Genomic DNA, 17983 nt, shown 5'->3' on the forward strand with positions numbered 1-17983 from the left:
TCTGGTTATACGTAATATAATATATCTCTATGATAATCCGTAATACAGCATGTCGAGTCGAATATAGGAGAAACCTTTGTAGAATACAAATAAATAATCAACTAAGCTACCTTATATAGAAAAACGATTAAACATACAGCCGGACAATGTAGTGTTGGGGCTGTAATTTCAATAGAACACGAGTATAGAATTTTATGATCATTTCAATTTGTTGGGCACGAGAAACTTGTAACTTTATTGTTATTACAAAAAAAAATGAATTTTGAAGGAAGAAACACATTTCGGAATGAAAATCCTCAAAACCTTGAAGTTACTAAATCAAAAAACAAAGTTCCGCTCATCAAATAAATACATAGAATCTGGAAGTTTCTTCAGCAAACCTCTTCTGTAGAATTAAAATGCACTGTAATACATTTATTAATAATTCTTACATTCAATCTTGGTATTAAAATTATATACTTGTTACAATAGTAAGTGATTTTATTATGGAAAGTAAATAAAAGAAACGCCTTATAACACTTAAAACATATATTTACGCTTATACTGTTACTCACAAGACGGTAAATATACAAAAAAGATGGTGAGTGATGATCGATTTCGAATGGGCACTCCAATCATCATCATACTTATTTGACGAATTTGGTGATTTTATATTTATTGAAACTCTTTTCTGCCATTATTGCTTAACTGATTTTTTAGATTTAGATGGCACCTTATATAGTAATACCAGAAACAAAAGAACCCTGGGCCGTTTCGAGCCGCGCAGGTTTGAAGGGTAAGCCACACCTACCGGCGCGAACCACGTGATCTTTTCGTTTCTGCGCAGGTTTTTTTGTTCGTGGTATGTCTATAATCCAGCTGAGGGAGGAATGACGAACGGTAACTGTATACTTTATAAAATGACATAGCATTTAGGGATTTGCCCCGCCAGCGCCACCATTTACGTTGAATTTATTTCTAGAGTTCACTGTCGAATATCCAGTGTTGCTGAACAACTTTCTTTATACCGGTTCTCTATATATGAATGCTAATGTAATAATAGCTGATATTTTAGTTGAACGTTTAACCACAGGTCAGATAGTAAACAAGGACGAAACTGAAAAATGATTGATGAAAATAGATTTTAAATAACCTAGGCTTATTTATAGTAAATCACTCTTTATTGTAACAATCTTCAGTAACAAATGTTAAAATATTATGAAATAGTACTTTTATTCGCCTTGTCTAAACAAAGATCATCCTTAAAATATCGAAGGGTATTGCATTAGTCGTTTTGCATCGGAAACAAGTTTGGAAATCTACGAAAATACGCAAATTGCACGAAGAACCTGCGAGTTGTTATAGGCCGGGCGCACACCTGATGCGGCACGGCACGGCACGGCGCGACGTTTTGCCTTAAGCGGCCTACACACTACACGTGCATTGCACGCCGTGCAAGCACGTCGTGCCAAAAACTGACGAAACGTGCAAGTGTGTGGTGAACACCGTGCAAGCACGGCGTGCATTGGCATGGCACGGTGGAAATCAACACGAGTTTGATTTTTGGCGTGCCGTGCCAAAGCACGCCATTCTGACGTGCGAGTGTGTAGGCGGACCCGTGCCACGTGCTGGTAGTTCAACCACTTTTGACAGGGTTTGACCCTATAAAATATATCACTTTCTTATTAGTGAATCAACGGCAATTTGTCTTGGCCATTTGCAACACAGATTAAATACGCACATAGTGGCGTCCCCATCTTAAATTATTGATAATTGGCACGACCATGGAGATTATAACACAATGGATCGCGCGCTGTATGTGACGCGTGACCCGAGACGCAGTCATAGATCTCTTATTATTATAACATATTATATTATATTATATTATATTATATTATATTATATTATATTATATTATATTATATTATATTATATTATATTATATTATATTATATTATATTATATTATATTATATTATATTATATTATATTATATTATATTATATTATATTATATTATATTATATTATATTATATTATATTATATTATATTATATTATATTATATTATATTATATTATATTATATTATATTATATTATATTATAATTATTATATTATCAGATATAATATATCATAGAGCATACATCCTCCACCACAGTATTGTGAACCAAGTGTCCTGCCGGCGTATATCTGTACGGCAGCGAGGTGCAAGGTCTGGACTAACCTAGGCACTAGGCGGCTTAGTGCTGCTGCCTTGTGTCTATTTTTAATGATTAATCAATTAATCATGTCCTATGTCCTTAAAACATGTGTGTGTTCTGCATTTCATTTGTACGAACAGACGATGTAATTTAGCACGTTGCAGGCTACACTGAAGATCAAGTGTGTGGGCAAAATGTGCCGTGCCAAAGCACGTCGTGCCAATATAAAAAATGGCACGGCGTGCAATGCACGTGTAGTGTGTAGGCCGCTTTAAGGCGCCTTATGCGACTAGATTTCTATTATTTCAAATGGGGGTGCCGCACACATCATCGGGCACGGCAAGGCAAGGCAAAACAGCGCCGTACGGCGCTTTGTTCTGCCTTTTCAATTTTCGTCTTTCGGGCAAAAGGCTTGAGGCAAAACGATGTGCGCATGCGTGAGGATCGACACCACGTTCAGCGCAGTGACAGCCCCTGTCAAAATCAGTGTGCACTCTCAACGATTAGTAATTATGATTTTTTCCAGATCTCCTCTTAGTTCTGCAATGAATAGTTTCAAGTTCCTTTTTTGGTTGATGGGATGCACCCACGATTCTCTGTTAGGGAGATCATCCATTACATTCATTAGGTACCATCATTTACTATACTATGTGCTCAAGTCGCCTTGCCTTGCCGTGCCGTGCCGTATGCATCTCAAATCTCCATCGGGCACGGCAAGGCGAGGCAAAGACGTCTCGCCTCGCCTTGCCGTGCCGTGCTGTATCACGTGTGCGGCCGGCCGTAAATGTACAAGATATAGTTTAGTTAATAACATTAGCATTTCTATTGATTGTTTTGTAAAATACTTATTTACTAAAACAACCAATGTTTGATTATTTTGTTTTTCATTTAGCACACGCTCCAGAAAGGTTTACCCCTTAGGCCGGCCACACACAGAACCAGGCGGGTCGGGGCGCGACAGGGCACGACGAGACGCCTGTCTTGTTGCTGTCACACACAGAATGAGGTAGGGCAAGTCAAGTAAAAAGTTTAGCCCCCATAAACCTGAAAATTAATATAGGATTTTTTATTTCTGAGCCTTGAGCCGATTCAGCCAACTTTAAAATTTGACTTTATACTTGGGAGCAGAATAGAAAACAAAATTAAAACAGTCATACCTCCAGAGGTGTGGTTTTTGAAACCCTTAGGATATGAACGTTGGCCCTCTCTTTCCTCAGTTATCAATACCAAGATAAATTATTAATTATTCAACCACTGTAGTAATATCATCACTGTATAGTCGTATCAAAGGGTGTAATCTTTGGTCGTATAAATTGTTAGTCTTTATATGTAAATTGTATCAGTCGTAATATAAACCTTATCAAAATTAGCCCGTAACGGAACAAATCACATGACCACGCATGCGCAGAAAGTTCTGCCCGGCAGCGACTTGCCTCAGGGCATAATTTTGGAGAGCTTCACATTTTGCCCAGCGGGCGCCCAGGGGCGTCTTTTTGACGTGCCCTGCCTCGCCCGGTCCTGTGTGTGGAGCTCCTAAGCGCCCGTGCAATTCCCGTCGCACAAGACGCCCCGGGGCAAAATGCCCTGTCGCGCCCCGCCCCGCCCGGTTCTGTGTGTGGCCGGCCTTATAATCGTTGACTGTTCAATCATTAATTCAAATTTAAATTCCTACCCCATTTATACAAATTTACAGTAATAGCTATATTATTTCATGTAAAATATTTCCTAATTATTTATCCTATGTGTAGTACAAACCCCGCGAAAACGGCCTTCCCACGACAAACTGGCCAGTCCTCAAAGATCCAAAAAATCCAAATCTGATTCCATTGAAATTGCTATAAAAATGTACTGTATTTGCATAATTGAGTAGTTCGTTGAGAAAATATCCAAAGTAACAACAAAAACTACATATATAGGAGCATATATGCATTACGTTTGCTGTTTTATGCTGTTAACCACATACAGATTGCCCAATTAATGTTCTTAACGTTTAATGTAAAATTAATTTGAATTTATTTTATTTACTTGACTATTTACATATTATTTAGAGTGATTGATTTAAATTACCTATTTGTATTTAACCTATTTAAATGCGTAAATGAAGTGGGTTTGTATGTAGGTCAGCATTATTCAATCAGTTTAAAATAAATATTACGTGTTACTTCTTACAATTTAGTAAAAAAAATTATAAAACGAACATTGGCTGGTAATTAATAGCGCTTGTGATTGAAATACTTTAAGCTGACAGTCGAAACCGGGAAACTGGAGTTTAATCAAACCAGGGTGAAATCTCCAAACAATGTAGAATTTCCGGACAGTCAGTTTAGTTAGTCGCAATATTGGGGAGGTACAAAGTGAAGTCATGATTGGTGTATTGTCATTGTCGGCGGATGTAATATGCAGTCCAGCAAATAGTCCGGACTGTGTGTGTGTGTGTGAGCACGCAGTCTATCTGTAACAAACTGATGTGGCACCGTGTAAAATGAAGTTTTTCGCTCAATAACAGTCAAATTAAAGCTTGGTCAATCTCTAAAACCAGAGTAATTTTTTATTACAAACAGTGAATTAAAAAAGATGGAAACGGACAATAGAACCTTCATTGTTACAGAGGCTTCAGATCAGTTTCAATCATTCCTTGACTGGATCGAGAAAATTTATTTTTAACTATTTTGGAAATACTCATTGTTAAATTGTTTTAATTTGCAAATGTGTAAGGTGTGTGGAGAAAAGTCCAGGAATCCAACGACCTTATGTGCCCATGGTACATGATAACAATTCTTAAATTCAAGTTTGTCGTTAATCTGTAAACTCATTCTAAACCAACGCATTGCCACGGATTAGTATATATATGTTTTTTTTCATATATCAAATTATCAGTGTTCTGACTATTGTTCTTTGTATTTTTGCCATTCTTACAACATGATTAGCACATTCGGCAATGTTGTGAACTACTCCCTACACTCAGTAGAGCCGAGATTCGTGTGTTGACCCTGCGGTTTATCCGGACAAAGAGGCGGTTCAGGTCGCTACTTAGCTAAAGTGGTTGATAAAGAGAGTTCCACGGTGTAACAGGATTGCTCGTGCTCACAGGCCTGAGGGGGTATAAGACGCAACTCCTCTTGTTAAAAAGCCACCACAATGTACGCGGTCAGCAAACAAGGGCTGCAATTCCCTGAATAGACTTTTTATTTGTTTTGCGTTGTGAATGGGAACCCTTGGGACCCGGGCCGTAAGGAGAATATGCAAACACCCTCTCTTACCCCCGCACTCACCCCCTCACCCGCTCACTCGTCACCAACTGTCCATGTGTCTCGTGTGTCTCGCAAGGGACGATGATGAGATCAGCAATCTCATGAGTAGAGGCTGCACCAAGGGTTGATACGATATCATTCTTGCTTTGTTTCCCTTGTCTGTGGTGTTACATATCAAACTAACTATTGGACTTATCTACGCTATTGACATTTGTTACTTTATTTCTAGGGAACAGTCCAAACCCTGGTTAAAAACCGAAGTTGACCTTTGTTAGATAAACAACATGAATAGATTTCCCAATAATAATTTGAATCTAAATCCACACATTCACTAAGAATCGTACCAGTGGCCTTCAGATTTGAAAGTGAGGACTATGATCACTTGGATACCTACAAAATTTATATCCAATATAATTGTTCGTTATAATTAAAACTGTTCTAGAACAGTCAGTAAAAAATAAAAATTGGAGTACTGACTGTATTTCAAACCAGACGCTAAAAAATGTACGGAGTTTGTACATGGAATATACGTTAAGATTTTAATCCTGCTGCAACACAGATGTTGTGGTAAATTTGCGTAAGGTTTGGTAAAAATCACCTGACAGAACATTATATGAACGTTTCTTGCTATTTTTTAAAGATGTAATAGTTTATAGCCATATATATATGATTTATTTTTCCCTTTTGCTAACTTAACTGCTAATTAAACTTGTTTTTCAGAGAGTAGTGCATTTGAAATGGTAAATTTCTTCACTAGGGCCTAATCTATTACGATTATGTTACAGTAAATTATACCATCTATATGTCGAGCGATCAACAACAATAGGCTAACACCTTACCTAATAAAGAATAGGCAACACATACATTAAAAACGGCTGATTTTGCTGCAGTATGACGAAAAATGTTTTTTACAGTAGTTATGATAAGCCATTAGTTAATAACATAACGTAGTCAAACAAACGGAAGCAATTATCTGTTAGAAAAAAAGAATTATGTAGATTTATGTCAGTAGATAATTATACGTGATTAACTATACACTACTTAGTAGAATAACCGTTGACAGACAACAATATGTATCAACTTAGTTGCAACACAGTATCAATCAGTGATCTCTACACGCAAGCGAATCAAATGAAAGCGCTTTGAAAGATACTGGAAGGGATGCTAAATGCGGGGGATGTTTAGTACACAACCAACGAGATGGGCGGGGGCTGGTGTTGAAACCTACGGCTTTGAATACGTTCGAATTGTGAGGGTGACTATCAATTATAGGGGTTGTCGGGCCGTCGCGGGGGGCGGGACGGGTAAATAATAAACATCAGCCCTATAACTGTCTATATTTAGTTGCGAGAAACTTAATCGACAGGGTTAAAGTTGATACAACTATTCGGTTTCACCTAGTGTAGCTCGTCCACTTCAACATCTAGCTCACCTCTCGGAATAATGCCAAAGGTTCTCGGGTTATTACCGATTCAGTAATAGACCTTTGCCCTAAACAAACTATGCGAAATCTACCTTAACACTCGCTGGATGGGTCACTTTTAAAATCGAGGATTACTTGACAACAGTGATAATTGCTAATATTAAAACGATTAATGTCATTATTTTTTAAATATAAAATTAAATTTAATTACAGCTTTTGTAAAACACCCTACTGACATACCTCAATACTTTAAGGAGGCCACACCAGTCATCCCCTAGTCAAAGCAACAAAAATAGGAGGGCCTAATAGAGTGGGGTGTCACCTAAAACCGAACTCCTTCCACTCATATGACATTCACAGATAAACCCAAGTTTAAATTTTGCCCATTAGCAATAATTCAATGTAGAAGCAGTGTTGTTGCCATCAGCGATAGTTTGTATCATTGGTTACTTTAATTACAATTACAGAGGGGCATGACACCAGGGTTGGTTTATCTTTAAACTGGCACTAAACATCACACTACAAATCCACGGCCACGGTTGTCGAAGTGAGACTTGCTTGGCCTATATTTCTATGAGAAAATCTTATTATAATCATAACATACCTACCTTACTTTCTATGAACATACTAATTGATGTCCGTATGTAAACATGTTGGGAAAGATATCGATATCTGTTAAGATTTGTAAGTGTTTGTATTCGTCTGCATATTTCTTTGGTCCTCCACGTTTTTACAACAATATTTTAATTTTAATTTTTGTGATTCATACGATTTTGCAACTAATTGTGTTATTTCTGTCCATGCAATATGTCTTCACGAAGTCACGGTGGTCCCAAAGTACTGTTGTAGCAAATCCCACAGCGACAAATACAAAATAAATTGCGAATCACTGAATTCCATGGTTTAGAAGTTTGTCAGCGCTTTTCGTCATAGGCCGTTTAAAAAGTTCTCTCTGTGTTATTATTTAAGTGATATTCATAAATTTAGGATTCTACACTTATCCTTTACTCATATTTGGTTTAGAATACGCACCTAGGTCCATTTTTTAGAATGATAATTTTGTTTCTTTCTAGTACCGAATCCTTCGCTACCGATGGACCACTCTTAATATGTCATTTTCTATAATACCGAATTACTTATTCGGCGTAATATTCCTTTGAAATGCCAGTAGGCCTGATCCAGAGACTCAGTACACGTGTAGCTGGTCAGTGGGCAGTGGTTACTGGTCACCCCTGTCTATGGGACAATGTCTGTTGTGTAGGTCAGCTCGGCAGCCGGCAGCTGGACACTGGACAGACGGATGTCGGCAAACAGTTCCGGTCACTTTTGTGCTTTGCGAGATTTCACGGTGAATTGTGTCGCTGAACTAGTCTTTGATGGTCCTCGGCACCAGAGAATGGTCAAAGGTGACTCGGATATGTTGACGTTCCACGTAGACCGAACAACAAATTGGAGGGGCGAATAGAATCACTGTGCTAATGTTTGGACGGTCTGAATGTAACAAAACAGCAGTGTCACCGGAAGACCCTAATGAAAAACCCATCGATGGTGAAAGGTTTTTATAAAAGAGGCTGATATAAAATAACAATTTAAAACAAATACTATAAACGAAAATTGACATCCATTTACTTTGGAAAAAAAATCGTCCAGACTGTTCAGGGTAAAATAAACTTTTTTCTACAGTCACCCGACAAAGTGAGCTTCCTTTCACAGATTATCCTACTAATATTATAAATGAGAAAGTTTGGATGTATGGATGTATGGATGTATGGATGTATGTTTGTGACAAGTGAACGTGAAAAACACTGGTCGGATTGTGCTGAAATTTGGCATGATGATAGCTCACATTCCCGATTAACATATAGGCATATTCTTATTTCAAAAATCCTTTCGGGCTCCACCCCAGTGGCTCTGGAGTTTCCTATGTTAACCTTATGAGAAATGGAATTATTGAATCTTAACAGCTGTTTCAATTAAACAAGTTGGTTCTGTTCTATGATGTTCAATAGCATTAAAGTTACAAGGATTACCAACAGGGTGCAGCACTATTATTTCTTTTACATTTATTACAACAGCTAATTTGCAACCAAAAGGTGAGTGAGCGTAGCGAACGAACTTCAACCTGAAAGCGAGTTAGCGTAGCGAACGAGCTAACCTGAAGGCAAGTGAGCGCAGCGAACGAGCTCCAACCTAAAGGTGAGTGAGCGTAGCGAACAAACTTCAACCAGGACGTGATTGAGCCATGCGAACGAGATAATCTTGAAAATTAAGAAGTTAAACGGGGCAAAGCCCGTGGGTTACAGCTAGTAGTACATAAAGCCTTAGATATTACAACTACGATCAGCTGGTGCAGCGTTTCCCATTTCGTTCAATGTTTGGATAACCTAACCTAAAAACGTGTTGTACAGTGTTTGAAAGACTAATTATTTATATGATTTATTGTAACTGTATGAAAAATATAATGTGTAACCCGTGTGCAAACTGCCTTTGCTAAATGATACATTCCGCACTCTCCTGCGGCTCGTGCGTAAGCATTTCTCTCGTGTAACTAGTGTGTAACTATTGTGTAACTAGTGGGCGTAGTGACACTTTGCTGCACACGGGAGGAATGTTAACGTGATTTTTGGATATATTACAGTGTTTTTCTTGATGTATTTATTTTAAGTACCGGTAATTCCGAGTTAACAATTGGACCGTCTTCATTATTTAAAAAATAATATTTGGTCTGTTTTTTTCTATAAAATAAGATTCCCACGCATTAAGATGTTGAGGTTTTATAATTTGTTATAAAATTAATATTCCTCCATACTAAATAACTAACAGATTTACCCAATGTAAAAAACACCAAATGTTGTTCATTTTATTAATTAAATAATGTAAACTTCGAAAGCATGTAAGTATCCCTTTAGAAATCGCCCTGTGGGGCAGAGCCTTTAGTAAATTCTTCTATACCAATAATTTTCAGCAAAACGTCACACTCTGGGATTCATTTTGATGCCCCATATGCCTATATTATTATGGTGTATGCCCTTATGATGACCGCAAATTTGACTGTCCCTCTTTAATAAATAGATTTTCAAAAATTGTGTACCTTGAAATAAACCTCTATATTTGTTATTTTTATGATTATTCTAATCTTAACTAAATAATAGTAATGACGAGCGACAGATGTTTTAAAAATACAATGTTTAATGGGACATTAACAGTTATTAAAACTAAGGTTACAACATTTTTCAGGGGTGGGGATTCGTGTAGACTGTTGAATCAAAAGATTTCTTTTAGGCCTAATATAAAATTCAATAAATCGTGAATGAAATAATAATTTGGAACAATAATTAAGTGAAATTTTGATTTAGATTAAATTTTCTTTCCTTTGGTTGGATTTTGAAATCGAGATAAGTCTAGTCCAAAATGGATGCTGAAGGATAGTCTATAGTTTTAGTAAATTGAAAGTTCTCGCCAATATTCTATAATAATTTGTCTTCAGGATTATGTAATTCTTCTTTTTTCAATTTGGCGTTCAATATTATATAAGTAACACTTCATTTTATAATATAATTTAAATTTAACAATTTAGTTAAGCACAGCTATAATGGATTACTCTTGATCTGTTCTTCTTGTGAACATTTGCCACACTGTTCATTGTGAAATATCCCTTCATTTTTATGGCGTTCATATACTTAATACATGTGTTGAGTTTGATTTATAACCTTGAAACCAGAAGCATTGTATTTTAATTGTAGAAATTGTTTTGGAATAATAATTCTGATAAGCCAATGAATAAATGTTGATTATACATTAGGCTATATATATAATTATATGTTTAGAAAATATTTTGTAATTAATATTAACATAGGTTTCGAGAATCTTGGCAAATAAATTTTTAGATTATTATCATAAGGTGGACATGAATAAATATTAAAATATAAACAAGATTTTGTTTGGAATTTAATTAATTACTATATTTACAAACAATGGTTTTGAGTCATTACAACCTTACCCATCATTTATTATTATTATTATACCCCAAATATTATTGTAATAATGTGTTAGCAAATAAATAAATTTAAGTTTTTCTTTATAATAGGATTTTGAGAAACAAAGAGACAACACGTGAGAGATAAGAAATCAGGACACTGTTTCCAATTCTTCGTTGTCAGTGACTCACGACGCAGCAGATAGAAGAGGTTGAAATTTCTAAAAATAACTAAAACATTCTATTTTATCAAACGCCCATTCGATGCGATTTCCGAATCTGAGGAATTCGGTTGAAACAAAACTAAACAAGATAACGTATCGTCAAACAGTTTTAGTCATTCACATTGAAAATTATGGTTCTAAAGAAATTAGAACTGGCCATCGCAATCTTTCCGAGTCCCTCCAATAAGTGACTCGGATCTTGCAAAAATTGCAAATAATGTAACTCTAATTTCATTAGATTTTGAATCGGATTACTAATATAACATCTGCAATTTTAGAATTGCCACAGTGAAGTTTCTGTTATGTAAATTCGAGTAATATTTTCACTAAACGGATTCAGGAACCTAGAGCATGCGATAGACTGTACACAAATTTCTAATAGGGACACTCTATTTTTGTCTGTAAAAACCAAAGATAGGGCAATCCTGTGGTAGGTTAGCGACCTTTATCGGTAAACTATTAAATTTTGATTGGCCATGGTCAATAATTTGACGCAGTACTTAATCTATAGAAGTACTGATTATACAGTATATCCCGTAGCGTTGATTACCGACTTCGAGTAATATTATTAAATATTTAGCTAATTAAAACATACTTACATGTTGGCGTCGAAAACATGAGCTACAAACATGCATATCTATTTGATAAACGATCTAATAATAAAGCAAATCATGCCATTAAATATTGATATTTTAACTTTAAAAAGCTCTCCGAAGCTCCTTGTCATAGCAGGAACTTTTATTTTACACCCAGAAAAAGTTATGGCATAAACTTAATATTCAATACTGTACACATAATTTAATGATGAACCAAGACTGAAAAATAACCTGGTCATCAAATTGTTCAGAAACCTTGATTTGATACAGTAGAACGTTTTCGCAATGGCTTTAGATTAATAAAGCGGATGTGCGAAGCTCTTTATAATATACTGTATAGTATACTACATTCAGGAATTTTACTTTTTTCACACATGGGGTACAAATATAGCCAATATATTTGCTAAAAATGTTCAAGCTTCAATAAATTGTGATTGAGTGGTAAGCAAGTGCTTCTAAAATTATGCCATTACTCTTTGAGTATTCTCTTGAGCCGCATTTACACGGGAGTTAGCAACACATTTTACACTTTTATAGACCATCTATCACTTGCATAATACATTATTATATTCTATGAATAGGGCGTAAAGTTTCTCTTTTCGACCCGAGCTCAATGTGAACAATCTATTCGTGGCTACATTTCTCAAAAGTATTGGATTAACATGCTTGGTCCGATCAATATGGAAAGCAGACAACTGCATTGTAAATCTAGTTTATAATTGGCCATTATTACGATACATTTCTCTCATGACCTGAGGTGAAATATTTGTTTGCACTAACGACTCACAACAGTCTTCGTGAAGAAAGAACAGTTTGAAAACCACCAAACCATTCATTGGATAGAACCAGCATGAGCCAAATGGAGCAAATCGTACACCCTCAAGTGAAATGGAAACAGCAAATAATTGGGTGCATATAGTTAATAAGCTCCACCGTGCCTCCAGCCGACGTAGGTGGGGGGAGGCAATAAGCCCTGGCCTCAGGCTTCTGTACACAAATCTGGCAAATACCGCCCCTTCTTCATTAGGCATTGTTCAGATTGATCCAATCACCCGCTTCAAAGGTCACTGATTAAAAGTTGCATTCGAATGTAAGTGAGGCAGAGCCGTAATCCCATTATAACACATGACCAATGGCCCAGCATCCGACATCTCTGTCAATCGTAAACGTTATGGTAATGTACTTGCAATATGAGATTAATTAATATTTGCAACACTTTAAAGCGTACCATTCACAAACGATCTCTGACCAAAGTGGTTTATGTCAGTTGTAAATCAACTGGGGAAAACTGTGGGAAATCTGTAAAAGTGGTTTACGGAATCGGTTCCACTGTTTTAAGACAGATCCAGTTGTCAAATCCAAGTCAAGGATACGCCCCCTGAGTTGTGCTGGCTACCAACCCGCCTAATTCTTAAGTTCAAAATATTCAGTATGTTGGTACTGTACATAAAATGGTTATCTGAGTTTTAGCCCCATAGACGAGCGACTGATCTGGTGCCTAATCTTCCCAATAATTAACCCCACACCAGTAGTGTGTAGCGAGTTCAATAGAGTCTACTCTGCCAACGGACATCACGTCGGCCGGACGATATAAGGGTTTTAACGATATATGCCCGGAGTTAGTATGATTTCTTTTGGGTGGGAGATTTGTGTAAGGTATACTGTATAGGATTTGTCTATTTTTGTACAATGGATCTCGGGAGGAGAAGTATGACTGAGCCCGGAGGTCAAGAGAACTGACTATTGGGAAAACAATAAATATTCTCTAAACCTTAAAACGTCATAAATCGTACCAAATCGTGGTCTTCGGGTGATGACCGCGTCGCTGAAGTAGTAAAACTAGAGGCACCAAACCCGGAAACCAACATTTTGCAACCTGTCAGTCCTAAATACACATGTCTACACCTGTGTACACCTAAATTCACCTAAATACAACCTGTCAGTCCTATTGTGTACACAAAGTTTAGCCAGTTGACAACACAATATCGACTCTAGAAAAGTCAAGGCACAATGTCGATTAAGGCAAAACTTTGGCTAACTGAAACAAGAGCAACTATGAACTAACTTAATGTTGATGAACGAACTGACGATATTGGTTCTCAGACGGCTGTTGGTTGTACATTGGTTCTCGGACGGCTGTTGGTTGTACATTGGTTCTCGGACGGCTGTTGGTTGTACATTGGTTCTCGGACGGCTGTTGGTTGTACATTGGTTCTCGGACGGCTGTTGGTTGTACATTGGTTCTCGGACGGCTGTTGGTTGTACATTGGTTCTCGGACGGCTGTTGGTTGTACATTGGTTCTCGGACGGCTGTTGGTTGTACATTGGTTCTCGAACGGCTGTTGGTTGTACATTGGTTCTCGGACGGCTGTTGGTTATACATTGGTTCTCGAACGGCTGTTGGTTGTACATTGGTTCTCGGACGGCTGTTGGTTATACATTTTCCGATTGTTTTCTCTATAAAGATGGGATTACTCAGATAGCGAGTGTGAGTTGCGGCTAACCTCTGACACCCAATTTTAATTTGTAGCTAGCTTGTTCATTGTTTACGAGTATTTTAGGACAGATTATAAACTTAATGTATATTCCTTCTGTGAACAGGGTAAACCGTGCCCTCAAACTAGGTGTTTTAAAATTACACACTGCTTTTTTTACAAGAATGTCACTAAAATTCAGAAACGAGCAGTTTTCTCGCTCCTTTTGCTCGCACTCAACCAACACTGGTCCCGGAAACATAAACTCGCTTTTCAAAAACCAAAACTGTAAATGGATGTTGGAGATGATTTGTCATCTTGTAAAATTGCTTTCAAATGAATAGACGAGCATCTTGTAGTAGCATCATAGTACAATATATATTGATATTCTATTGGCTGCAGGTGGCTGCGAAATCGCCACCCTCACCCTTAGTTCCCACCAACTGACAAAATCTGTATCAATCAAAGCTTTCATCGCGCCTTTGTCGTGTTTCCGGCTAGGCTGGTCACACTACAGGGCCGATATATCTGCTCGGTTATACATGGGCAGGGGTTGTATACTGTCTGGTCAATTTGTAACAATGCATTAACCAAGCAAATGTCTTTAAATCATAAAAAAATTATTCCTTGCTGTTAATATCTTAATCTGAAATTATTAAATTGTGAACAACCAACAAGGTGGTTCATTCAAATAAAGGGAGAAACTGAGAACCACGTCGCAGAAGCGGTTAGTCCAAGTATTGTATCGTCCATTGATTTCCTGATGATTTTTCCAATCTACATTATAAGGGCAAACCTTACATCTTAATGCCAGGTTTGACACTTAAAACAATCTAATCAATCAATGTAAACAGCTGTAAAATAAACTATTAACCGTACCAAGTTTTTAGAGATGACGTGACAGAGTGCTAATAAAATTGTGTCCAATGCTATGGCCGGTGTTCGAAATATTCTTATTCGTTGTCCTGTGTTAATGAAACAGTTCATATCAAACCAATGGTGGTGTAGTTTGTCTATACTGTTATGTTTAAAATAATCATTTATGCTTTATTTTAACTAGAGGTCGTCTGTGGTCGAAAACTCGACCAAAAATACGTAATGTGCAGGCTTCTATATTTTCACCCCACGCTATAAAAAAACACGTGATTATAATTCCATCAATTTGGTTTTGATTTTCTGTTTATGTTTCGTTGTTATTTCGTTACCAGCATTGCAACCATAAGGCCCATGTTAATTAAAAAAAAAATATATTTCGTGCTTATTTTTTAGCCTATTTTCACTCAATGAGAGAAATACCGGTGTCTCCAGGGACTGTCCATCTTGTGTACACTACACAGCTCACATGCATGCAGATCTCAGGTCACAAAGTAGAGGGTGAGATATCATACACTCTAATGAGAGAAATACCGGTGTCACCAGGGACTGAACATCTTGTGTACACTACACAGCTCACATGCATGCAGATCTCAGGTCACAAAGTAGAGGGTGAGATATCATACAGTCTAATGAGAGAAATACCGGTGTCTCCGGGGACTGAACATCTTGTGTACACTACACACCTCACATGCATGCAGATCTCAGGTCACAAAGTAGAGGGTGAGATATCATACAGTCTAATGAGAGAAATACCAGTGTCTCCAGGGACTGTCCATCTTGTGTACACTACACACCTCACATGCATGCAGATCTCAGGTCACAAAGTAGAGGGTGAGATATCATACACTCTAATGAGAGAAATACCGGTGTCTCCAGGGACTGTCCATCTTGTGTACACTACACACCTCACATGCATGCAGATCTCAGGTCACAAAGTAGAGGGTGATATATCATACACTCTAATGAGAGAAATACCGGTGTGTCCAGGGACTGTCCATCTTGTGTACACTACACACCTCACATGCATGCAGATCTCAGGTCACAAAGTAGAGGGTGAAATATCATACACTCTAATTAGAGAAATACCAGTGTCTCCAGGGACTGTCCATCTTGTGTACACTACACACCTCACATGCATGCAGATCTCAGGTCACAAAGTAGATGGCGATATCATACACCCTAATGAGAGAAATACCGGTGTCTCCAGGGACTGTCCATCTTGTGTACACTACACACCTCACATGCATGCAGATCTCAGGTCACAAAGTAGAGGGTGAGATATCATACACTCTAATGAGAGAAATACCGGTGTCTCCAGGGACTGTCCATCTTGTGTACACTACACACCTCACATGCATGCAGATCTCAGGTCACAAAGTAGAAGGTGAAATATCATACACTCTAATGGGAGAAATACCGGTGTCTCCAGGGACTGTCCATCTTGTGTATACTACACACCTCACATGCATGCAGATCTCAGGTCACAAAGTAGAGGGTGAAATATCATACACTCTAATGGGAGAAATACCGGTGTCTCCAGGGACTGTCCATCTTGTGTACACTACACACCTCACATGCATGCAGATCTCAGGTCACAAAGTAAAGGGTGAAATATCATACACTCTAATGGGAGAAATACCGGTGTCTCCAGGGACTGTCCATCTTGTGTACACTACACACCTCACATGCATGCAGATCTCAGGTCACAAAGTAGAGGGTGATATCATACACTCTAATGAGAGAAATACCGGTGTCTCCAGGGACTGTCCATCTTGTGTACACTACACACCTCACATGCATGCAGATCTCAGGTCACAAAGTAGAGGGTGATATCATACACTCTAATGAGAGAAATACCGGTGTCTCCAGGGACTGTCCATCTTGTGTACACTACACACCTCACATGCATGCAGATCTCAGGTCACAAAGTAGAGGGTGATATCATACACTCTAATGAGAGAAATACCGGTGTCTCCATGGACTGTCCATCTTGTGTACACTACACACCTCACATGCATGCAGATCTTAGGTCACAAAGTAGAGGGTGATATCATACACTCTAATGAGAGAAATACCGGTGTCTCCAGTGACTGTCCATCTTGTGTACACTACACACCTCACATGCATGCAGATCTCAGGTCACAAAGTAGAGGGTGATATATCATACACTCTAATGAGAGAAATACCGGTGTCTCCAGGGACTGTCCATCTTGTGTACACTACACACCTCACATGCATGCAGATCTCAGGTCACAAAGTAGAGGGTGATATCATACACTCTAATGAGAGAAATACCGGTGTCTCCAGTGACTGTCCATCTTGTGTACACTACACACCTCACATGCATGCAGAACTCAGCTGCTAGGTATGATCCTGCTTTTGTTGAGGATGCCAAAGCTTCACTTGTAAAAAGTGAGGCTAGAGCTCTGAAGGAGAATGTTCTCCAATTTCGGGCCATCCTGGTTGTTTCGGACCCTACTGGTGATAATTGGGCTTGAAACATATCGTAAACCTAATGAATAATTATGATTTAATTTGTTTCAGAGGCATTATCATTCATTCATTAAATTGTAGTTTTTAATATTTTTTTAGATTTCACCATCACAATACACATGGAGCTTGTTTGATTCTGTTCAAATAAACTAAATACAACACTGGTGTCAAACACCGTTTCCCAAACCTCTAGCATCAGTTTCCGGTCCCATTGGCGCTCTAAACGGAGTCTAAAGCTATAACCGTGTAAACATAAATTACCTAGGTTAGTTTAAGCCGCCCTAACACCCCCGCCCTACACGAGTGACATTGTAAGGCGCGGCGGGGCGCTGGTGTCAATATGTAATCCAGCAATCAACGGTGGCAAGTCACAGACCAACAAAGCGTTGACAAATGTGCGCAATCCGCTTAGAGGTCTTTGATCGGCACACCTGGGCCGGCACCCCGCCGCGCACACACCGCCTGTTGACTTGGACATTAATACAACAATT

This window comes from Macrosteles quadrilineatus, unplaced genomic scaffold (genome assembly GCF_028750875.1).
Source record: "Macrosteles quadrilineatus isolate MER2022 unplaced genomic scaffold, UCM_ALF_1.0 Scaffold_1__1_contigs__length_201487025, whole genome shotgun sequence".
In the NCBI taxonomy this organism is placed as follows: Eukaryota; Metazoa; Arthropoda; class Insecta; order Hemiptera; family Cicadellidae; genus Macrosteles; species Macrosteles quadrilineatus.